Source organism: Puma concolor, chromosome C1, assembly GCF_028749965.1.
Source record: "Puma concolor isolate L17-30 chromosome C1, mPumCon1.1.hap2, whole genome shotgun sequence".
Taxonomy (NCBI): Eukaryota; Metazoa; Chordata; class Mammalia; order Carnivora; family Felidae; genus Puma; species Puma concolor.
The window spans coordinates 189,153,959-189,178,582 of NC_141674.1; the positions used below are offsets into that span (position 1 = coordinate 189,153,959).

A 24,624-nucleotide genomic window follows, 5' to 3' on the forward strand; every position below is an offset into this window, starting at 1 on the left:
ATCACTGATTCACTGGATGTAAAGTGGATTTTATCCTACTACCTGACAATCAAAAATGTTGAGAACCTTTTAGCGAAGTGAATAAAACAGTCAACCTTTTTCTTCTTTTAGTGCCACATTTTTTGAATACAAAGATTTCTTAACGTGGTTTTCATCTTATGCCATATTTTTTTTTTACCACCACATTTTTTTCAAATCCAAATGGAATTAAAACCATAGAAACTGTTCTGAAACTTTCATTATAGTAAATAACTATAAATACTAGGCAATATAAATACTATATATGCTACAGAATAATGGCTCCCAAAGATGTCCACATCCTAATGCCCAGACCTGTGAATAAGTTAGGTTAAGGGCAAAGGGGAATTAAGGTTGCTAATCAGCTGACCTTAAGAGAGGGAGATTACCCTGGTTATCTGCGTTGTTATCACAAACATCCTTAAAAGTGGAAGAGGGAGACAAAAGGAGAAAGAGAGAGAGAAAGAGAGTTGATGAAGGAAACATGTCAGAGAGTCTTCACTGCTGGCTTTGAAGAAGGGAAGGTGGGGAGCATAAGCCAAAGAATGGGGGTGGCCTCTAGAAGCTGGAAAAGGCAAGGAAACAGATTCTCTCCATGAGCCCCCAGAAAAGAAAGCAGCCCTGCTGACACCTTGATTTTAGCCCAGCAAGACTGGTGTTACACTTTTAACCTAAGGAGTTGCAAAATAATAAGTCTGTGTTATTAATTTAAGCCACTAAATTAGTAGCAATTTGTTAAATAGCAACAGAAAGCTAGCCAATATACTATTTTGTACACATCTTCCTAGATTAGTATTTATAAATCTATCTCACTTTGTTTTAATGGTATTTATTATGTTTGACTTATAAGAAGACAGGTCTGCCTAAGTCTCAAAGACAGCAAAGGGAAAAAGAAATGACTGCTAAGGAAACATAACTAAAAAAAATATTGCAGATAAATGTGGGAAGCTTATGTTATAGTTTTACCTTACATACTTAAATTTATATTTAATGGCATTTAGTGGCATTTACCAACTCTATTTAATCTAACATTCTTTCTCAACTGTGTATCCACATAGAGAAAGTAAACCCAAAATTTTTGTTTTTCTAATATTTTTATGATCCCCAATCCAGGAAATCTTTAAGATTTGCCTCAAGCATTCAAATCGCATTTAGATTTTTGTATCCTCTTTCATTGCTTCACATTTTTAATTGTTACAAAATTGTCTAATCATGGGGCTTCTTCTGGGGATATATCTTACCAGGTGAATTTTAAGGTTCTCCTTCTACATTCCTTTGAGGAACAGAATCCCTAAACTCTGCTACTTTTCTTCTATTATAGTAACTTTCCTTCATAGGTCTTTATTATATTAAACCAGCTCTGCGTTTGGGCGCCTGGGTGGTTCAGTCAGTTAAGTGTCTGACTTCAGCTCAGGTCATGATCTGATGGGTCGTGGGTTCAAGCCCTGCATTAGGCTCTGTGCTGATAGTGCAGAGCCTGGAGCCTGTTTCAGATTCTGTCTCCCTCCCTCTCTCTCTCTGCCCCTCCCCTGCTCACACTCTGTTTCTCTCTCTCTCTCACTCTCAAAAAGTAAATAAACATTAAAACAAAGAAACTGTGGGTTGTACAGTCAAAAATCCGGGGTCCTCTTTTGCCTTGCACGGCCTTTCCAGGGATCAAAGTCACCTGTAAAATGAGCAAAAGAAACTCTAGCATCCCCTCCAGCTATTAAGTTCTATGAATTACACTACAAAACCAGATTCATTTAAATTTTTTTTTAATGTTTATTTATTCTTGAGAGAGAGACAGAGTATGAACAGGGGAAGAGTAGAGAGAGAGGGAGACACGGAATCCTGAAGCAGGCTCCAGGCTCTGAGCTGTCAGCACAGAGCCCCACGTGGGGCTCAAACTCACGAACCGCGAGATCATGACCTGAGCTGAAATCCAGAGCCAGACACTTAACCGACTGAGGTCACCCAGGTGCCACTAGGAACCTGTAATCTAAAACAACTATCATTTTTGGTGGGAGTCCGCAACTTTTAACTATTTTATACTTCCTTTACTTTCTTTTATGTACTTTTAACATCAACTTCATCTTGAAGAGTATACTGGAAAGCTGCGTTGCTTATAAGACCTTCTATAAGTGCTTTAACTATGTATTCTAATGGTGATGATTTACATTTGTCTCAAAAGTTTTAAGTCTATTTTATGGTAAACATACTTGCAGATAGTGCCCAGATTAATTTTGCAGGGAGTAGCCTGCCTGCAAACACTCACCTGGCTCATCTTCTCACTGGAAGAAGGAAGCCTGAGCGCTTTTAATTTCATAAAAGGCTGCCAACTTGGTAAAAGAGAAACCAGTAAACAAATGAGAGGTCCTTTGTCCTAGAACAACTACGACTTGGTAATATATTAGACGTAAGTGGAGGATAAAGGAGAAGGAGGTATCAAAAATAATTTCTAGGTTCTGCCTTGAACAACTGTGTGTTGGTGGTACCGTTTGCCAGAATGGGAAAAGTAAAAAAGATAGGAATCTGAAGAAGTTTTTTTTTTTATGTTCAAGATGGCAGTGAGAAATACTAGAGTACCTATGAAGAGCAGCTGAATATGTGAGTATGGAGTTCAGAAAAAAGGTCTCAGCTATTGATATAAACTTGGGAAGGCATATAGATAATATGTGAAATCAAAGCAATGGATAACAATATCACTGGGTGTGTAATAGGAGAAAGGAAAGGGACAGGACCAACCTGTAAGGAGCTTCTGCATCTACAGATTGGATAGGATGAGGAACTAGCAATGACAACTGAGTGAGAAGTGATGGAAGAAGCATGAGCCTGTGGGCACATAAAAGCAAAGCAGAGTGTTTCCAGGAGGAAGGCCTGGTCGATTAGGTCAATGCAGCTGGGGTCTCAGGTTAAGAACAAAAATCTGTCCAGTGGATATGCCAACACAGATATCACTGTTGAGCATGGTCAAAGTTTCAGTGGTGGCAGGGTGGCACCCTGGACAAAATGAAAGAGGATGACATCCAGAACACGTTTTGGGACTGATCTTTCACAAGAGGAAGGGCTGACATTTTAATAAGAAAGGAAACGGATATAGATTATAGATACACACATATATTTAACAGATACAGACAGGATTACAGATTTAGTGTTGAGAGAAAAAGTCCCATACGATGGCATGTGTAAGTGAGTAGGACTTCCCAGTATATGTGTGCTATCTATTCTAATCTCATTCCCGGCTCCAGTCATTCCATTTCTTTATTTTATCTTGCCATACTATACATTTTCATATACTACATTAAATCCTTTTAGAAACAAGGCAGAATACAAATTTTAAAAAAATTAATGTGGAACAGAAATGTGCTAGTGGACTATTCTCTCAAATGCAAAGAGAAAATTAAAATCATGTAGGATTCTATTTATTCATCTCTAATAAACTTTATTCTCTGGATAAAGTCCTCTTCCCTTAATGATTTAGTGAAAGATAAATTTATGAGTCATAAGTATATTAACTCTCAAATGCTAAAATTTCAACAACACCACATGTATTTTTTTCATCTATTATGTTCCAGGTATGCCAGTCTATAATTTCTATGAAAGCCAAAAATATCTTATTCTCTAGGATAGCCCAGCTACTTAACATAGTCCTGATGTATAATACTGTTGGTACTCAATAAATATTTGTAGATAGATTAGGCCCACATAAATAAAGGAGTTCCTGTCCTTAAGGAGTTTACATGCTATCATGTTGTCTTTCTGACAAGAATGATGGCTCTCTATATGGACAGCACCCTGAAAGCATAAAAGAGCAGCAAAGTTGAGCACTTTCAGTCTTATTCTCATATCTCACTTACTGGTTTAAAATAGGTATGTTGATTAAAACTATTGCAATAACTGTAACTACAAGAGTAATGATACTTGGAGATTAGAATAATAAGACATTAAGACAGAACGACAATAAATAATAGAGTGGTAAACTGTATCATAATGCCCTGAAAGAAACTTGGACATACACTGAATGCAAAATAAAATTACTACAGATTTCATGCATTTACACTTTCTTTTTAAAGTTTGAATTGGCTGCATTTTATTAAAATGTAGTAAGCCACAGTTTACATTTGTGGATGCAGTAAACAATACTTTTAAGACACTATGGCATTGCACACATGGTTATTGTTGAATAAATATTTTCTTTTAGAGACTCAGTCAATATATTTACACATGGATCAAGGCAACTTTTGACTCAAACACCTGACTTACAACTAATCTATACACCAACAACTGCTACTTCCTGGATATACCACCACCAAAGCCTTTACCATCCACTAATGAAGGTTGAGGAACACTCATCTTGCACTGCAGCCTTGACAAACCAATCACCAAAGGATGAGGCCACTTCAAAACCCAGCTCTCCCAGCCCTAACTGGAAAGCAATGCCTGATACCACTATGGCAGCTGACTAGCCCCTGAAATACTGACCCAGAGTTCAAGAATCCAGTAAGTTAATGCAGTGAATAAAGTCAGTCAGTAGGCTAGGCTAGAAAGTACTTATTATCTATAATGTTGTTACTAATGGAATAATCCCCCCCCCAAAAAAAAAATCATTGATTTAAAGTATATTATAAACTCCTGAGAGGTCAGAAACTATGACTTATTCATTGGTACATTCTCGTATCCATAGTAATCACTAGGTACAAACAGGCTACATTTAAGTGAGTACTCAGTGAAAGATAGCGCTTTGTCTTAAATTCCAATCCAGGGGTTTCCAAATGATGTAGAAGATTTCTAGTACCTGTAATAAAAGTCAGTATCATACATAAAAGTAAAGTGTCTAATTACACAGTAGAAACTCATAATTTGCTAATGGTATTCCCTAACAATTAAGATCCTTTTATTTCATGTCAGTTCACAAATGTTATATAACCCAGGAATGAACAGCCTCTTTCTCCTTAGTACATGGAGACACTTTTTGGTGCCATCAGGGACACTTAAGATTCATAGTCTTTTTTATGGCCTGCTTATTTTCACCCTATAAAGTACTAACACTGCACTCTACTGATTGTGAAAATCCTCTAAAATGGATATTACCCATGGGGGCAGGGGGAGGTTGTGTTTAAACTTGGTAAAATAAAAAAAAAAAAAAAAAAAAAAAACTTGGTAAAATAAATGCCTAGTGATGCCCACTTAGCTCCATTTTGTATCCAATGCAAATTTTTTTTAAGGTAAATTTTTCCAGATAAATAAAATAAAACATTTTGATGGGTAGTACAATACTAGGAATTGAATCAGGGATATACAAATCAAAGCCACATTGAGATACCACCTCACACCAGTCATAGTGGCTAAAATGAACAACTCAGGAAACAACAGATGTTGGCAAGGATGTGGAGAAACGGGAACCCTTGTGCACTGTTGGTGGGAATGCAAACTGGGGCAGCCACTCTGGAAAACAGTGTGGAGGTTCCTCAAAAAATGAAAAATAGAACTACCCTATGACCCAGTAATAGCAGTACTAGGAATTTATCCAAAGGATACAGGAGTGCTGACTCATAGGGGCACATGTACCCCAATGTTTATCACAGTGCTTTCAACAATAGCCAAATTATGGAAAGAAGCTAAGTGTCCATCAACTGATGAATGGATGAAGAAGATGTGGTTTGTATGTACAATGGAATACTACTTGGCAATGAGAAAGAATGAAACCTTGCCATTTGCAACAACATGGATGGAACTGAAGGGTATTATGCTAAATGAAATAAGTCAGAGATATCATATGCTTTCACTCATATGGGGAATTTGAGAAACTTAACAGAAGACCATGGAAGAAGGGAAGGGGTTAAAAATAGTTTCAAACAGAGAGGGAGGCAAACATGAGGCTCTTAAATACAGAGAACAAACTGAGGGTTGAAGGGGGGCAGGGATGAGGGGAAATGGGTGATGATGACCATTGCGGAGGGCACCTGTTGGGAGGAGCACTGGGTGTTGTATGTAATCCATGTATCATGGGAATCTACTCCCGAAACCAAGAGCAAACTGTATACACTGTATGTTAGCTAACTTGACAATAAATTATATTTAGAAAAAAAAAAAATACCAGGAATTGAATTTCAAATTCTCAGGTACTGCAACAATTCGTGTCTGTTATTATATGATAGAATATAATTTCTGATACAAACTGTTTATTCCTTTAATATTTTGCCACTGTTCTTTCATTTAAATGGCCACAATTTTTTCTAAAAAAGGCAATATTACAGAAACACGGTTCAAAGCATGTTGGCTTATTTTATCAATCAATAACATCTAGAGTTTAAGGTAATCACAGGGCCACATAACTCGACAGGGAGTATACATGCCAAAAAACAGTGCTCTGGAGATATAGGTTTCACTTATTTTTAAAGAGCTAGCAACAGGTATTCTTGATCAGGAATGAAATATTTTTAACTCACAAGTTTAAATACTGAGGTTATACTAGGAACTGGCTATTAAATTTATTATCACTACTCAAACCATTTAATGCATTCTCACCATGTTTACTTATTGATACCTATAAAGAGAGAATTAATTTTCTTTGAGCAATAACTAGACACCGCATTCACAGTATAAAATCAGTTTTACCACACTGTAATAAAAATATAACCAACCCAAACTTTAAAAAGTGTTAATGACCACATGATATCTGTGGTAATTTTGCATCTGAGTCACTCTGATCAAATTCCTTTTAGGGTTTTATGATATAATCTGCTTCCCTATCCTTTGAGAGGTCATGATCAGTATATGCCTGCATTCCCCAAGAGTCTCTAGAATTTAAATTCCTCTGCAGCCTTATAAGAAGCAGTATTCCTCATCTTAAGAAAAGCATTTTCCCAGGGGCACAAGTCAAACAGGAAAATAAAATTGACTAAATAATTGGTCTGTCTTCTCTCCTTAGAAAAGCTTTACACGGTGGAACTACACTGACACATTCTTTCCCTATTGCAGAAAGAAAAGAATTATTTTTTCCAGAGTCAACTACTTTGAGACTAAAAAGTAAAATAAAACATACTGGAAGAAAGCCCTAATTATACATAAAAACTGTATTTTTAAAAAATGTTTTATTTATTTGAGGGGGGAAGGGGCAGAGAGAGAAGGAGAATCCCAAGCAGGCTCTGTGCTATCAGCGCAGAGCTGGACACAGGGATTGATCTCACGAACCATGAGATCATGACTTGAGCCGAAACCAAGAGCTGGACTCTTAACCAACTGAGCCATACAGGTACCCCAATAAAAATTGTATTTTTACAAAATTTCTCTTTAATTATATAGAATTTAAATTAAAATTTTTCAAGTGCTAGTTTCACAAACTGTGTGTGTGTGTGTGTGTGTGTGTGTGTGTGTGTGTGTGTTCTCCAATAAAACTTTATTTACAAAAACTGGCCACCAGTCCAGGGATGGTACAAACTGTTAATCATACACAAATCTGTAAAAAAAATGAACAAATCCATGTACCTACCCATCACTCAGTTTTAACATATATTAATTAACGTATTTTTATATTCAAAATGCTTCGGGTCTTTTTAAAATAGAAGGAAAAGTTACACAGATTTCTGAAAGAGCACCACCCAAACCTATCTCCCAGAGTTAGCCACTATTCCTAAACTTAACGTGTCTCATTTCCGTATATGGTCTTATACTTTCATGTACTTTCATTAGATACATATGTATCGATATATACCAATGTAAGCTATACTGTTTTAAAACTACATAAATGCCAGGTGCCTGAGTGGCTCAGTTGTTGAGCATCTGACTCTTGATTTCAGCTGGGGTCATGATCTCATGGTTGGTTCCTGAGAACAGGACCGGAGTTGGGCTCTGTGCTGACAGTGTGGAGTCTGCTTAGGATTCTTTCTTTCTCTCTCTCTCTCTCTCCCTCTCTCTTCCCCTCTCTCTCCCGCCCCCACTTCCAGCACATGCGAGCATGCACATGTTCTCTCACAAAAATAAACTTAAAAAAAAAAAAAGAAAAAAAACTACATAAATGCATATCATATACATCCTTTAGCAACTTGCTTCTTCACTATTATACACTTGAGATATATCCACATTAATAAGTATACATCATTTTTACTAAGGGATAGTATTTCATTGTATTAATAAACCACAGTTTATCCCTTTCCCACTAAAGTGCAGCTGGATTATTTTACTTTATTGCTATTTTAAGAGCTGCTATTATCATCTTTGTTACATATTTGCTTGGGCAATTGTCCTAAGTTTAGTTAAGAATTCAGCTCAAAAAAAATTTAAGTTGTGGAAGAACCGTGGAATGAAAGTTACCCAGCCAGATGCCATTATTGGGTCTAACCCCCACCTTCCTAATAGGGAGTTCATGTGAAACAAAGAAATGCATGATGACTCAGAAGAAAAAAATCTTTGTATTTAATAATTTTTATTTAATAAATAATTTTTATAGTTTAAATATGTAATAAGGGAAGCATGAGTTGAATAATTTGTAGAATTAATGAGACTAAAGTTGATCTCTTTGAACATAATTCACTGGCAGCCAAGTGAAATTCTATGAAACAGACCTAGTCTTTTTCTCATGAGTTGAGAGAACTATACGTTTCCTTCAAAAAAAGTCTTTAATACATTAAAGAATAACTTTACAAGAGCCCAAACAAGGAGTAATTACCTGACTAATTTAAATATTTTTGTTCTACCCACTTGGATCAATTAGTTCAGCTACTTTACCAACTGTTCAGCTTATCTACCAATTGTGTGATGCAAGAAACATCAAGACATTAGGTAAAGACAGCACTATGACATACACAGAGGAATGAGTAAGAGATTGGTATAGGAAAATAAATGCAACACTAAAAAGAACCATGTCAGAATTTGTTACTATTTTATTTGTGGTTACCCTGGCGTATTTTCTTAAGGACTGATATCCTACAAAATCTACTACTTTCTTATTACTGATGACTGAATTATCTGGTGATCAATGGAGAAGAGTGACAAGAAAAAAAAAATTGTTTAAAAAAAAAAACCTAAAAGCTCTACCAGAAAAATCTCTCATACAGTTGGACTATGTGCAAGGTTTAATTCCACAAAGTTATAAAAAGGGCTAAATGATCTAAAAGTCATTAAAATCCTCACAGCACTCCTCTGAGTGTCTGAGAAAGGGGTTCAACCTCATACGACACAAAAACAGGCCTTCTTTTACACCATCTCAATAATCACCAGTCTTTACCTTCCTTTGTGGTTGTTTTTTTTTTTTTTTTAAACTCATACCTTACCTAGTGTCATGTTAATACAGGATTATAGAAGGTTTTTACAAGTCAGAAATATTCTTTGGAAACTCCTTTAGAATGGATGCAGCAATACTGCATCAAACCCATGTTTTTTAATAAAAAAAGTAGATTAATAGTACTCTTTCCACCTACCCACACGAAACTGAAATCATGTCTTGGTGAAGTTTTTAACACACTCTTGTGTCTTTAACAGTCAAAATGCCCAAAGATGTCTCAAATGATAACCGAAATTTTGAAAGGCTGCAATCTGGGCAGAAGGGATTCCAGTTCACATTGCTTGTATCTACTTAAAAAACAAGAGGCTTGCATGATGCAACTGAACCCAACCCCCACCCCCACCACCAAAATGACCCATTTGGTACTTTATTTTCTTGATCATTATCTTTTCAAATGTTAATACTGTCAAACACCTTTGAATTATTCTTGCTACAACTATGAACCTTGAATATGCCAATACTAGTTATAGTTTGCAAACTAATAAGTTTACTTTTTTTAAATGTTTATTTATTTTTGAGAGACTGAGTGTGAGCAGGGGAGGGGCAGACAGAGAGGGAGACACAGAATCCAAAGCAGGATCCAAGCTCTGAGCTGCCAGCACAGAGCCCGACGCGGGGCTCGAACCCACAAACCGAGAAATCACGACCTGAGCCAAAGTCAGACTCTTAACCGACTGAGCCACCCAGGCGCCCCCTAAGTAATAAATTTAAACTAGGTATAGATTTCAAAAGCATCTCCTCCACATTAAAATACCCTTACTGAATACCAAAGTTATACAGACCAACCAGAAATCATATTTTCTGTAACTATAAGTCAATGTGTCATAAAATTATCTGGAAACTATCCCTTGAATTAAAAACTGAATTATAGGGGCGCCTGGGTGGCTCAGTCAGTTAAGTGTCCAACTTCAGCTCAGGTCATGATCTCAGGGTTAATGAGTTTGAGCCCCACATAGGGCTTGCTGCTGTCAGCACAGAGCCTGCTTCTGATCCTTTGTCTCCCTGTCTCTCTGCCCCTCCCTTTCTCTCTCCCTCTCTCTCTCCCTCTCTCAAAAATAAACAAACATTTAAAAACAAACAATAAATAAATTATAAAATAAATTAAAAAATAAAAAGTGAATTATAGTTTTTCTCTAAAAATATTCAGTGCTCTTTCCCACTTAGAAGAAAGTGAGTCAGTGTGGGTCATGAAATAGTGGAAGAAGAAATTATTATAAAAATGGGTAATATGTACTGAATATTTACCATTGCCAGACACTCTAACAGATATACACGAACCATTAAACGTAGAGATGCTATTATGAAGAAGGTACCTTAATTCTCAATTTAGAATTAAAGAAAATGATACAGAGAAGTAACTTTCCCTAAATCAAAGATGTAAGTGGATATGATGTCAGGTATGCCCATATCCAAAGCCTAGGATCTTAACCACTATGCTTATATTATTGAGATTAAAATAATGCAATTTACTGTAAAAGCCAATTTTTTACTGCTTTAAATTGGTTAGTTAACTCATTAACTCAAAGGTCAAGTGGTCACTCCAAATCATTCATATTATGATAAACTGGGGGAAAAACTGGGCCAATAACCTTACTGAATTTTGATACCTGTTCAGAATAAACACACATCACAGAATTTTATTCTTTAAATCCTTAAAGAGCATTTACGGCCACGAACAAATCTAAAAGGCAACAGACTAAGGATCTGCGTTTGTGTTTAACAGTTATTTCCTTTTCCCTCCTAAACTAGAGAGGATGCTGTTCTTGAATATGCCGCTTCAGCCAGTGTGTTTTTCTTCTTCCCTCATTATCAAAGCCCTAAGCAGGAGTACAACACTTCTGCCAACCTATAGCTGCTTGTCTCTAAAGTAGCCCTATTACCCAAAAGACCAACACCAGCGTCAGTACAATTTCCTAATGAGACCCTATGTTACTTTCCTGCCTTCGTTTCTTCAAAGAACTTCTCACCCTCTGATGGTTCACTTGACACGCCAAAGGACTTGCTTAAACTACTAATTCTTAATATCAGAGTCATTTTCATTTTCTGCAACCACCCTCTCGAGCCACGGAAACACTAGGTCCACCCCTCACCAAGATCTGCATCCTGGGGCAAACCCGTCTGGGACACTCACCGAGGTTCGAGGCCAGGGATTCCGGTGTACCTGTTAGGCGTCTGGAGTGGGTAGTCAATAAATCCTCATGAATGAGTAAAGGAGGCAGCGTGGGTGGAAGCGGGAAGGGGGGGGGGGGGGTCGTGAAACACTTTCGCGCGGCTGAGACCAATGCAGTGGCGCCCGTCTGAGGAGGGAGGCAGGGGGCGAGTGAGAGAACCTGGGGCCGGGACAAGGGGCCGCCACGGGTGCTCCTTGGCGGGCAGGCGCCGTCGGTCGGACGCAGGCTTTTTGGAAGACGCGGGCGCCGTCTCTGTGAGTCACCAAGGGCGCTCCCGGGCCTCGGCCTGCGCCTTCGCCTCTCTCTGGGACACCCGGCCTCCCGCACACAGGACAGCCCGGCCTATCAGCCCTGCGAAGCCAAGGGCCGAGCGGGGACTCACGCTCGCTCACCTGAAGCTCCACCCGCAGCACCCCAGTCTGCATCCGGCGCGAGCTTCACAACCCAGCGGGTCCCTGAGATCAGCTGATTCACGAGGGGCGGGGCCTCCGTGAAGGGGCGGGGTTGCAGGGCGGCTAGCTTGCGTGAAGGTGCTCGGGGATTGCCCCCGAAAAATAGGTAGGGTTAGACGCCGACGGCGTCTGATAGCGATCAAAATTAGCCAAGAGGCCTTAGGCACTGTGGGTAAAGCCCTCAGGAGTACTGCCCCTCCCTTAGGACAGGGCGGAGCCACCAGTCCTTAAAAGCGCTTGGGCGATGATGTAACACGCAGTCGTCGGGTCCTAACTACCCGACCGCTTCCATGGTAACAGGTGGTGATGAGCGTGATTGGGAGCTGCAGACATTTTGCTGCCACTTCAAACGGCAAAAGTCAGATGATAAGTTTGCTACTCTTTACAGGGAAAATGTGAAAATATTTTCAAACTGCTTCCATGGACTATACACTAACAGTAGTTGTTTCCGCCACTACAGATGACGTCATCGCCACGCGGCGTCAGTTGGCTCTAGTGTCCACACTTATTTACTTGGTTGCAGCCCCGAAGGGTGAAGTGGGCTAGGAGGCAATGAATTGGTATCTTTTATGATTCCCCACAGGGTTCCCAGTGTACAGTCTGAGTAAAACTTGTTTGCGTGCTCAGCACACAGTTTCACGACAGTTTGCTTGTCGTAGCCACAGCCCCACCCCGACTCAGCTCGCAGCTGGCAAGTCCCCTCGGGAAGATTTTCCGGAGCTTGCCACCTTTGGTATGCAGTGGGTACGAACTCTGCTGTTAGGCAGAGTGCCATCGCTGGGCCTGCAAACCTGTATTCAGACCATCAGCGACGGATAATGCAGTCACGTTCTGAAGTTCCTATGCATAAATGGGTCGATCACGTTCACCCTCAACTCAGTTGCTTCCTTGATCCTCCACCCACCCGCAAAATCGTTAGTCTGCAACAATTTAGACAACCTTGTCCACTCTTGTACCAGGGCTGAAAACAACATAACCCTGAGAATTGGCAGCACTGCAAACCAAAGGTGTCCAACTTCAGTAGGGATTTCCCTGTGGCCCAGCAATCTTGCTAAACCTAAACAAATCCTTAACACATCGCTACTAGGAATTTCTTCTTTTCCCTTCGCCTTCCATTCCCGACCCCCCACAATGCTGTCTGAGCTCTACCCACCCACCCCCTTTGGCAAAGAGTTTTAAAAATAATTTAAAAACCGTCTCCTACGTTTCTGAGGAAATTGAGACTACTAGGGATGAACTTCCCTAAGCCCCACCAACCACTGTTACAAAACCAACCTACAGCCCTTACCTTCCTTTCCTTCTCCCTCTTTCTCTTTAGAAGAGACATTCTGTCCTGTCAAGATGTATCCCTCCACCTGAATTCAGGATCCCTTCCAATCCCCTTAGAGATCTTGCCCCATTACTTATCCCTTCCTTTTTGTATATTTTCTTTTCTGTTCTGTTCTGTTTTTTCTTTTTTTATATTTTCAATCTCTGGTTTTCTTACCACTCTTTTTTTTTTTTTTTTTTTTTTTTTTTAATTTTAGAGAGAGCATGCCATGCTCTATCCCACCACCCTGGGATAATGACCTGAGCTGAAATCAAGGTAGCTCAGCTGACTGAGCCACCCAGGCACCCCTCTCTTATTACTCTTATTCCTCACTATATAAGCCTGTTCCTACCTATCACATTTTTAATGTCTTTTTCTTCTGTCCTTCTTTTGTTTGCAACCTACTTTTCTCCCTTTAGTAGAAGGTTAGATTGGATTCTAACCTTCCAATCTTCCTCATCTCAGTCTGCAATCTCTACTTTTTCAGACCTACTGAAACCAGTAGTCACCTCCTAATTTTGGAATCTAGTGATACAGTCTCAGAATGGAGCCACTCTGTGCAGCTATTTAAAAGAAAGAATAATCTATATGTATTGATATGGAATGGTCTGGAAGTTAGGTTGTTAAGATTAAAAAAAGGTAAATGCTGAGTCATGTTTATTGTAGTCCACCAATTGTGTGTTAGGTTTGTGTATTTGAGAGAGACAAAGGTATATATCCTTTTCTTTCTATAAGCGTTTATGAGCTCTGAAGGGATACATTAAAAGGTTACTGACACTGGAAAGGAGAATTAGGAACAAAGGTGGGAGGAAAACTCACTTTTCACTCTATGGCATATTTCACTTTTTTAGTTTGTAACTTTACAAATGCGGTTTGATATACTTTTTACTTATTTATAAAACTTCTAAATGTGAAAAGAGGTATATAATTTTCAGTCTTCCTTTCCCTCATTTCCTCCTTGATTTCTGGGACACACTCCTTCTGGGTTTTACCCCTACCCCTTCAGACCTTTCCTTTACCTTTTCAGACTTTCTTTCACCTGTCCCTTAATTCTTAGACTAAATATTTATTGCACACTTACTATGTGTCAGGCATTATTCTAGGCACTAAAGAGGCATGATAATGAACAAAACAAACAAGGATATACGCTCTAGTGGAACTTGCACTCCGGTAGTGTGGAAGATAGTCTCTAGAGATAGCAACTATTAATTTTCCTCCCTCCATGTAGACAAATGCCACTGTTGATGTCAAGAGATGAAGTCTATTTCCTCTTCACCTGAATATGGGCTAGTTTTGTGTTTTTTTTTTAACTAACAGAATATGGCAGAAATGAAGTTCTGAGACTCCTGAATCAAGGCCTAACACAACTGGCAGCTTCCACATCCCCCTCTGAGAAGCCAGCTGCCATGCTCTAAAAAAGCTTCAACTATATTACATGTTGATAAGAGACAATGTGGAGAGATAGGCCACGAGGAAGAGCATTATAGTGCCAAAATATGAGCGGAGCCTTCTGGGACCTTCCAGGCCAGCCCAGTTACTGGCTGAATGCAGATGAGTGACACCAGCCAGCGGCAAGTGGAGCAGAACAGCCTATTCAAGCCCTGCCCGAATTCCTGGCCCAAATTCACAAAAAAATAAGAAATTGTTTCTTTTAACCGCTAAGTTTTGGGATGGTTGGTTATGCAGCAACACCTGAAACAAGTGGTTAGAGTGAGAACTAATAAACGAATATGGTGGTGACTGGGCTATAAAGAAGCAAGATAGTGTAATACTAAAAGCACATGCTTTTAGCCAGACAGCCTAGGTTCAAATCTCAGCTCCAGCACTTACTAGCTTTGGGACCTTAGCACAAGTTATTTAGCTTCTGTGTACCTCTGTTTCTTCATCTACAAAACAGGGGTAGTTATCTACTTTACAGGGTGATGGGAGGTTTACATGTAAATTTTTTAGAATGGTATGTGGCACATAAGCACATATTAATGTTGTGAACAATAAAGGTAAGACAGTAGATAGAAAAGAGTGCAATTTTATATAAGGTTAGCAGGAAAAATCTCTCTTCTGAAAGGACTGTAACATATCTGAACAGATCTGTAAAGAAGCCAGGGCAAACCTTGTGGATATCTGACAGTCTGTAACTAGCAAAGGCTAGGAGGGTGGTGTGGCTGGAGCTGAATGAGAAAAGTTTGAAAGAAGCTGAGTGAGACTAGAGCCGATTTTAAAAAGGTGGAAAGGTAAGAGATAAGAGAATATCAGGTAGATAATGATGTGGTCTGGGGACAGATCCTTTGGGCCAAGGAAAGGACTTTGGGCTTATCTGAATGATATGGGCAACGCTGCAGGGCCATCCTTGGGGTTGTTGTAATCTGGATGCTGTTTTAAAGAGATGACTCTTCTGCTCTGTGCAGAGTGATCAGAGTGTAAGAGTTTGAGTGGAAGCAGAGAGATCAGAAAGAGGCTATTGCAATAGTTGAGGCAGTCATATTGGCTTGGCCTGGAGTGGCAATGGAGGAAAAGGCAAAAAGGAGTTATATTCCTGATGTATTTTGAAAGTAGGGCCTAAATATTTGCTCATGGATTAGGCATGAGCTTTGAGAGAAAGAGAAATTAAAGCCTAAGTTATTGGTGGAAATGTGTTGTCACTCACTGAGATGGGCAAGACTGGTGGGGGGGGGGGAACGTATGGGGAAATGGAGAGGAGGTACCATGTGTTCATATTTGAGCATGTTATAGTTTATATGGTTATTAGGCATCTGAATGGAGTTGTCAAGTAGGCAGTTGTATATAGGAGCCTTGTGTTAAAGGAGAAAGCAGGGCTTTGGAACTTGTTGATGGAAAAGTGAGGTAGTCTGAGGCCTGAGCCCTGGGACACTCCTCTATTTAATTTTTTTTTAATGTTTATTTATTTTTGAGAGAGACAGAGACAGAGTGTGAGTGGGGGAAGGGCAGAGAGAAAGGGAGACAGAATCCAGAACAGGCTCCAGGCTCTGCGCTGTCAGCACAGAGCCCAACGCAGGGCTCGAACTCACAAACCATGAGATCATGACCTGAGCCAAAATCAGACGCTTAACCGACTGAGCCACCCAGGCGCCCAGACACTCCTCTATTTAGAAATTGAAAAGATTGGGAAACTCTAGTTCAGAATCCTGCTGGGTTCTGAGTGGGGGAAATACCTGTGTTTGAGAAACAGAAAGAAGGCAAAAATATCTAGCAGCATGTATGAGAGAGAAGAGTGGTAGCAAATGAGGTTGTAGTGATTATGTAGGGGTTGGTAGGCCAGGATATGATTTTGTTTTTATTCCAAATGTAAGGGAAATCATCGGAAGAAAGTTTTAAGTGGGGAAATCATCTGATCTGATTTATACTTTTGAAAAAGTTCATTCTGTATAGTGCTTTACGTGTACTTCCTACTTCATTACACAGAATATTAAAAAGAAGCTTACGTAACGATTGAGATTTAGTAATATTAATATTTTTACGTTCATTCTGAATGAATATATTATAGGAGAGTAAGAATAGAAACAGCGAGACTAAGTAGGAAGTATTGCATTAAGTCAGAGGAGAGATGATGATGCCTTGGACTAGGGCGATCACAGTACGAATTGAGAATTAGATAGATTTTTTTAAATTATGTATTTGCCTTTATCGGAACTAACACATTGCTACCAGATTACATCACTTTTTAGAGCTGAGAATTAGATAGATTTGAGATATCCTCTGGAAGCAGAATTGGCATAATTTAATGATGGATCAGACATGATATTCAATTCATATACTGCCTGAGTTTTTTTCTTGAACAACTGATTCATAGGAAATCCATTTTCTGAACTAGAGAAGACTAATAAGAAGCATCTCAGCTTGGTTCAAGGGGTCTGTTTTTGGCATATGACTTTGGGATACCTTTTTGGCATCCAAGGGGAAATGTCAAATTGGCAGTTGGTCTTCTAGGGAGAAATCGGGGCTGGAGACAGAGATTTGAGAGTCATTTGCACGTAGGTGCCATTCAAAGCTGAAGGGATTAGATGAAATTATCTGGGAGGAAAGTGGAGATAAGGACTGTGCATGGGGTTGCCCAAACTTGGAAGTTGATCAGAGGAGGAGGCAGGAAAGATAATTGCAGAGAAGTCCCCACAAAAGTAGGAAGAAAACTAGGAAAGTGCCCACTTCACAGAAATCAAAGAGGCTTTCAAGAAGAGTGACATAAATGGTGTTGAATGTTGCTAAACAGTAGAGATAAGGTCTAATAAGCCTTTGGATTTGATAAGATGGACTGCCTGGTGACTTGGCAAGAGCAAGTTCAGTGGAGCAGTAAATGCAGAGGTTTTATTGAGGGCGACTTAAAGAGAGAATAGGAGGTAAGAAAGTAAAGACATCACTTTCAAGAAGTTTTGCTGTGAACTCAGATATAAACTTGGGGCAGTAGCTGGAGGGGGTGTGGAGTCAAGATGTAGACTAGGTACCCAAATCCCAAGCATTAAAAACAACAACAATAAAGCACAAATAGTTGATATGAAGGCAAACCTAGATTTCCTATTGGAAAGAATGTGACCTTGCAAAGGAAAAAAAGTAGTTAATGTGAAGGTAAACCTAGATTTCCTATTGGAAAGAATGTGACCTTGCAAAGGAAAAAAAAAAAAACACAAATAGTTGATGTGAAGGCAAACCTAGATTTCCTATTGGAAAGAATATGACCTTGCAAAGAAGAAAAATATTCAAACATGTCTTTCTATAGATTGTCATAGACTCAATACTGACAGCACATAATCTAAGTTGAATCTGTTTATAAATATAGGGGTTTTTTTAGCATGACATATACTAATTTGCAAACCTGTATGTCTCTATTGTTAGATTCTAAGCTCCCAGATAGTGTTTTCCTCATTTTTAAATTCCCTAGGGAATAGCACAGCACCTTGCACTTTAGTAATTGTTCAATAAAATTGTTTATTGAGATCTAGCAATTTACCAATTTGTTGAAATGCAGTTCATTGTTATAGACATAAACCACCCTGACTGACATTGGTTCTAATTCATATCCTCTGATTGGCCGCTGAGAGGAACTGAGGAGTGATTCTCCCACAATCCTATCCTTGGAAGTCACAGAAGACAAGGACCCTCCTGCACTCAAAGGGCAAAAGGATTGAAGGCAATGGTTTACCTGCCCTGGGGCAGTGAGTTCTTGTATGAATGTGGGTGGGGGTGAGGCAGGGGTGATGAAGCCTCTGGGAAGTAATGCTATTTGGGCTAATTTTAATAATATTGCAATACAGTATATTTTATGCTATTTGCAAAATGCTTCATGCGTATTTTATTCTCAACCTGATTGGTATAATCATTCCTAAAATACAGATGAAGTAATTGGGGCCCTCTGACTTTCCAAGTTAATTGAACTACTCTAAGTGGGAGAGGGTCTCAAACTGAGGTCTAGATCTTCAAACTCCAAATCCTATCTTCCCCCTACTTCAGCTCCTACTGGATCAGTTGTAGAATAGAGAGTTCAGGACTAAGATAAAAAGTAGAGTTCAAAAAAAGAGATGATAGATGTTGACAGAAAAGAAGTAACAGGGTTAGTAAAGGACAGGATCAGAAACTGAGAATGACATTCATGGGAGGGCAGTATACAAGGACATGCCTCAGAGTAGGGTCAAAATGAACAAGTAAACACTGGTTCTAGGCTCCCACCCTGTACATGTATGTGTATATGTGTGGGGGTGGGGCTGCATTCACACACATACATAAATGCTATTATTTAATTAACAGCCAATCTGAATGGAGTATAAGATATAGTTCATGCCCTCAAAGAAGATACTTAACTTGTTAGGAAAACAATCAAAACAATGATTAGAATGCACACCTGAGACTATCAGTGATCCAGGAGTTCAGCCTTGAGAGAGACTGGGGGTAGTGGTGGGAGAGGGATCACAGAAGCAAGGAAAGGTTCAGAGCAGAGCTGTAACCTCAGGTAGGACTTGAAGGAGTAACAGCTCCAGGGGAGGGAGGAACATATCAGATGAGAACACGGGAAAGTTCAGTCACAACAGCAGGGAAGGTTTGTTGGACATTGAGGTGTGAATGCAGTGAAGAGTAAGTGGATGACTGGGGAACAGAGGTAAACAGGGCAGGATAGTCAGATTGTGCGAAGCCAGGCTGAAGAATGTAGCCTTCATTCCATAGGTATGTAGGGGAACTTTGAGAAGTGATCAAAGAGGAATTTTTTTTTTAATTTTTTTTTCAACGTTTATTTATCTTTGGGACAGAGAGAGACAGAGCATGAACGGGGGAGGAGCAGAGAGAGAGGGAGACACAGAATTGGAAACAGGCTCCAGGCTCTGAGCCATCAGCCCAGAGCCTGACGCGGGGCTCGAACTCACGGACCGCGAGATCGTGACCTGGCTGAAGTCGGACGCTTAACCGACTGCGCCACCCAGGCGCCCCAAAGAGGAATTTTTAAAATATAACACAGAAAAACCTTTTGGGCCTTCAAAGTAGAGTTTTAGTCTGTGTATCTTGTTTTACTTAACCATTAAAATAGAAGCTGAGTGTTTTACACTTTTTATTCTTACTGAATTAGATTAGGTTTCTCTCCTGATAAGAAGGGTAGTTAAAAATAACTTAGACCTTTGTTTTAAAAACAGATGCTGAGATTCTAAATGGCTGAAGGACAAGATAGGGGTACCCAACTCTCACTGACATCAGGGAGCACATTACCCTGTGGCTGAACTTCATGAAAGAGTGTAATGTCTCAAATGAGGAGCAAAGATCTGCTGATGACATTGTAATTTAGGGGAATTATTTAAATAGAAATGCTTCTACTCATCTCATATTAGGAATAATTAGTGGATTGAATGACTAATCACCAGATGTAGGCAAGTAGATGGCTAACATGTTATTTTTAGAATGGAAGCATATGGCTATATGAGAGTTGCTGAGACATATATTCATAAAGTCTATATTAGAGATGTAAATAACCATTAAAGCATATTTAAATATCTGTATCTATATCTGAGTTGTGTAATATGTCCCTAATAATGTTACACTTCTCTTATTCTTTCCTTGTCTCTGTTTTGTCGACAAAACCTGTTCTACTGACTTATCTTAGCATTCTGGATCTCAAGCTGGTCATGACACGTCACTTTTTTTTTTTTTTTTTTTTTGCTAAAAATCAAAAGCAGTGGTTTGGGCTAAAGGCCCTCATTTTTTTGTGTGTGTTACAATGTATAACTTGTAAATTGTTATAAACATTTAAAGAAAACATTTAGGTCCCAACCTACAAAAAAGCAAATATATATTTGCAAGTGAGTCGTTTGAAACTTAGAACACGTTTTCCCATAGAAACAGCGAGGTAAATCATAGTTTTGTTCCTGGACTAATCCACAAATGTTTTTTGATTTATGATATTGTTCAAATAATGTGCATTTGCAATGAAAAAATACAGCTGAAAGCAATAATTTTGTAATACTTTATAATTTTAAAAACAAGAAGGAAAACCCCTTGGTATTGAGCGGGTAATTTTTCATGACTGCTGGTACTTAGAAGCGGGTTTTAGGGATGGAGAGTTGGATGGAAGCTGTGGAGCTCTGGATCGCACAGGGGAACTGGAGGGCGAGCAGGAAGCAGCGTCCGTCCAGCCATACTGGACCTGGCGCGACAGCGGAAAACGTGCCTCCTTATATCTACACAGATCAATATATCCTGCCCTATTTTGAATCAATCGGGATAAAGTAATAAAATCCCTACAACTCGGCAAACATCTATATATAAAACCCGGCATTGCCAATCTGCACACTCCTGTCAACCTTCACCAACCGGCCCTGCTGGGGCAGTGGGACTGACAGCCACGCGACGGCGGGATTCTCGGGCTGATTGGGAAACTACTGTTCCCTTCGCACAGCGATGAGGGGTTGTAAAACACACAAGCAGCTTGTCTTTATTAAAAGGTCGATACTGTATTTTGTTGACCATGGGTTGGTTTTTTTTTTGCATTCATCTTTAATTTTTTTATTAAAAAAATATTGCAATAAGATTCTTTATTATTTTGATTTGTCTTGATTACTGGGTTTTGTGGGTTTTTTTTTTTTTAAATTTTTTCAACGTTTTTTATTTATTTTTGGGACAGAGAGAGACAGAGCATGAACGGGGGAGGGGCAGAGAGAGAGGGAGACACAGAATCGGAAACAGGCTCCAGGCTCTGAGCCAGCAGCCCAGAGCCCGACGCGGGGCTCGAACTCATGGACCGCGAGATCGTGACCTGGCTGAAGTCGGACGCTTAACCGACTGCGCCACCCAGGCGCCCCTTGTGGGGTTTTTTAATGCTCCTTGCTGCCTCATCCCAATCCAGGCACTGGTGGGAAGCAGTGAGGAAGGAAGACCTATAAACAGTGCCCCCATACATTATACTTTTCTGCCTTCCTTTCTCCTTCTCGTTCTTGTCCCTCCCTCCCTTCCGTTTCTTTTTTATTTTTTAAATCTGCTTTTCTTACTTTGGGCCTCCAGCTCCAGCAACTTTCCCTGGCTGTTACTGAAGGCTCTCCCATGGCCAGGAGCCAACTGGCTCTTGGGGACTGAGAGCTGGGGAGGGCATACGTAGTATTTCTGAGGGGCAGAGGCCTAGTCTATTTTGACAGGTTTTAAAATACTTGTTTTTTTTTGTTTTTTAATGTGGTTAAACCCTCTAAATTTCAGAGCCTTGAGGCCAAGTCTGGTTTGCCCATGCCTACTAACTGCTAGTCTTATGTATATGATAAATGCAGTTGAAGGGGAAAAAACTGATTAAGTAACTGGACAAGGAGAAGAAAAAAGATGTTTTAAATACGATTATGTAAATGTGAGGCAGAGATTGCCTGAGGTGGGATCACTTTGGCTGTGAGTGGCAGAGTCCAAAGAAAATTGGCAAGAGTCACGTGTGGTGGGAGAAGAGATTTGGGATTTGGGATGGTCATTCCTTTGAAAAAGACGTTGAGAGGGAGGAAAAGTTGAGTTGGCCAGTTCTGCATCCTGGCCACTGAGTGGTGCTGTGGGTGCAGGCTGGCTGCTTTCAGGAATGAGGGACAGAGGGGTTCAGGCATCCTGGGAAAGAGATAGGGGAGGGTCAGCCACAGAATTTGCCGGGATCAGAAAGGACCTATAAAGGTCAAGTTTTTGTAAGTTGTGCTTATTTGTATTTAAGTACCTACAATATATGCATATTTTAAAGCAATAGTAACTTGCAGGAGACATTTCAAACAGTTCTAAAACTCTACTGCTTTTAGTACTGTGGAGTGTACTACATGTCAGCATGGACGGGTTCCCAGGCTAGACCACTGTACTCTGACAGAGCAAGAAACTTTAGGGCAATGTTAAGGAAGGTTATGGGAGCATCTTATAATGCATTCCACACAAATTAACAATGTCAAGTTGTACAAGGTACCATTATTCTTTAGTCACTACTTCTGTAGTGGACTAATTATTCTGACTCTACATTGACTGTGAGGAGCTGCTAGAAAGAAATTGGGTGGAGTTGAAGACAGCAGATGGAGTGTGCTCATCTCACCTCTACTTTCAGACATGTATGTTTCCTATCAGAGAAGAAGTTCTTTCATGTGGGTTAGGACATCATCCTGAATACCAAGAAGCAAACTTTCCTTTCACACACAAGGGAACAGTATGCTAAGTTGATGGATCCACTGTGTGGGAGGAAAAGAGTGTTCACAGCACTTTTGAGTGTTCATGGTGTGGAGACATGGTTAAGAGCATAGACCCTAGAGTTAATACTGGTGGGTTTAAAAAAATTTTTTTTACATTTATTTATGTTTGAGAGAGAAAGAGGGCAGGGGCAGACAGAAAGTAGGGAAGGGCAGAGAGAGAAGGAGACAGAATCCGAAGCAGTCTCCAGGCTCTGAGCTGTCAACACAGAGCCCGATGTGGTGTCCGAACTCACAAGCCATGAGATCATGACCCAAGCCGAAGCCAGACACTTAACCGACTGAACCACCCAGGCACCCCAATACTGGTGGGTTTAAATTCCAATTCTAACACCTATACTCTGAGAAACTTTGGACAATCCCCAGTTTTCTCCACTAAACTTTGGGAAATAATTATCTACATCACAGAATTCATGAGATACATTATCTCATGATAATGTTTGGTGAGAAAGGATAAAAAAAAATGGTGCCTAAAGAAAGAAGGGAGGACCAGCACAGGCCTGGAGATTCTTTGGTATGATTTATTATCTCCCTATTTTCAAATTGTATCAAGGAGGAAAATGGTCAAACAGGTTAAAAGTATGGAGCTGCTCTGCCTTGGTTCAAATCCTGGTTCCACCACTTCTTGCTTGTGTGGCCATGGGCAAATTATTTAATAGTTCTGACCACAGAATTGTTATGAGTAAATACAAGTCAACTACCCATGTGTTTGCATTATTATTATTGTCACTTTTTCCCTACCTATAGCTGGAGGACTTGGACTAAACATGTGATAAGATGCCTTGCTATAGACCTGATTATGCTATATTTACAAATCTATTTTTTATAAAAACATTAAATTGCTCTTTTTAAAAAATCATACTGCTATATTGAAGGTGGAAAGTTAAATACAGAATCAGTGTCCCCATTTCAGTGGGCACCATACATCAGTTTAAGTCATTTCTGGGATTTTTTTTAATGCATTCAAACTCGAGAAATTAAAACAAATAAACAATCATACAGATGCAAAGAACAACAGAGAGAAAACATCTGGTCTGTAGAAGCAGATTTCCCAAGGATTCCTACAATTTTAAATAATTGGTCCTTTTTAGGTATGGTGTTCAGTATAATTGCATTGTTTCACAAGCTAAGTCATTCTGTCACAAGAACACCTCACAATTAGATTTCTTTACCTGTCAGTGAAATGTCTTTTTTAACTGTCATTGCTTTCCAGTAGTTTTAGAATGTGGTTCTACACATATGGAATCACTCAGCATTCTTGAGTGTTCCATCTGTAGTTAACAGTTTTGATTCACAACAGATAAACTGCTCTTTCAGAAGCCAATGCCACAATTTGGAGAGAGCCTCAATGAGAGGCAGGAATCTAATATCAGAGCCAGTAGCACAGAATTTAAGCTAGAAAACTGGTAATTGGGGCGTTTGGCAATTCGAGCAGAAATTTCCAGGGCTCCAGAAATTGTCTTCTAAATCAATAAGAACTTGTGCGATTTGGAAATGTGGTCATTGTGCTCTACATACTTTCTCAATTACTCATCAGTTTTGAACGTTATTCTTTCTTGAAGGCAGTGAAAAAAGATGACACTGGAATTTATGCCATCAACTTCATTGTAGAAACTAAGTACAAGTAAACAAATAGCACACCGAATATGCAATAGTAATATGCTGTAAATAAAGACCATAGCTACATTTAAAGGAACAAAGGAGACTCAGATCCCATATGCTTGCAGTTCTGCTT

At 39.6% G+C, this 24,624-nt stretch overlaps 1 protein-coding gene across 5 annotated transcripts in view; it reads right to left on the reverse strand.

The window, feature by feature from the left end:
* ALS2 (alsin Rho guanine nucleotide exchange factor ALS2) overlaps positions 1 to 12,087 on the reverse strand; it is a 72,345-nt gene extending 60,258 nt beyond the window's left edge. For 2 of the 5 annotated variants that reach the window (XM_086719284.1, XM_086719280.1), the window contains exon 1: positions 11,415 to 12,086. The gene's annotated coding sequence lies outside the window, so the exon portion shown is untranslated. Of the gene's footprint in view, positions 1 to 11,414 lie in introns of all 5 variants that reach the window. The other 3 variants (XM_086719282.1, XM_086719281.1, XM_086719283.1) reach the window with 3 other exon arrangements.
* Between the last annotated feature and the right edge of the window lie 12,537 nt (positions 12,088 to 24,624).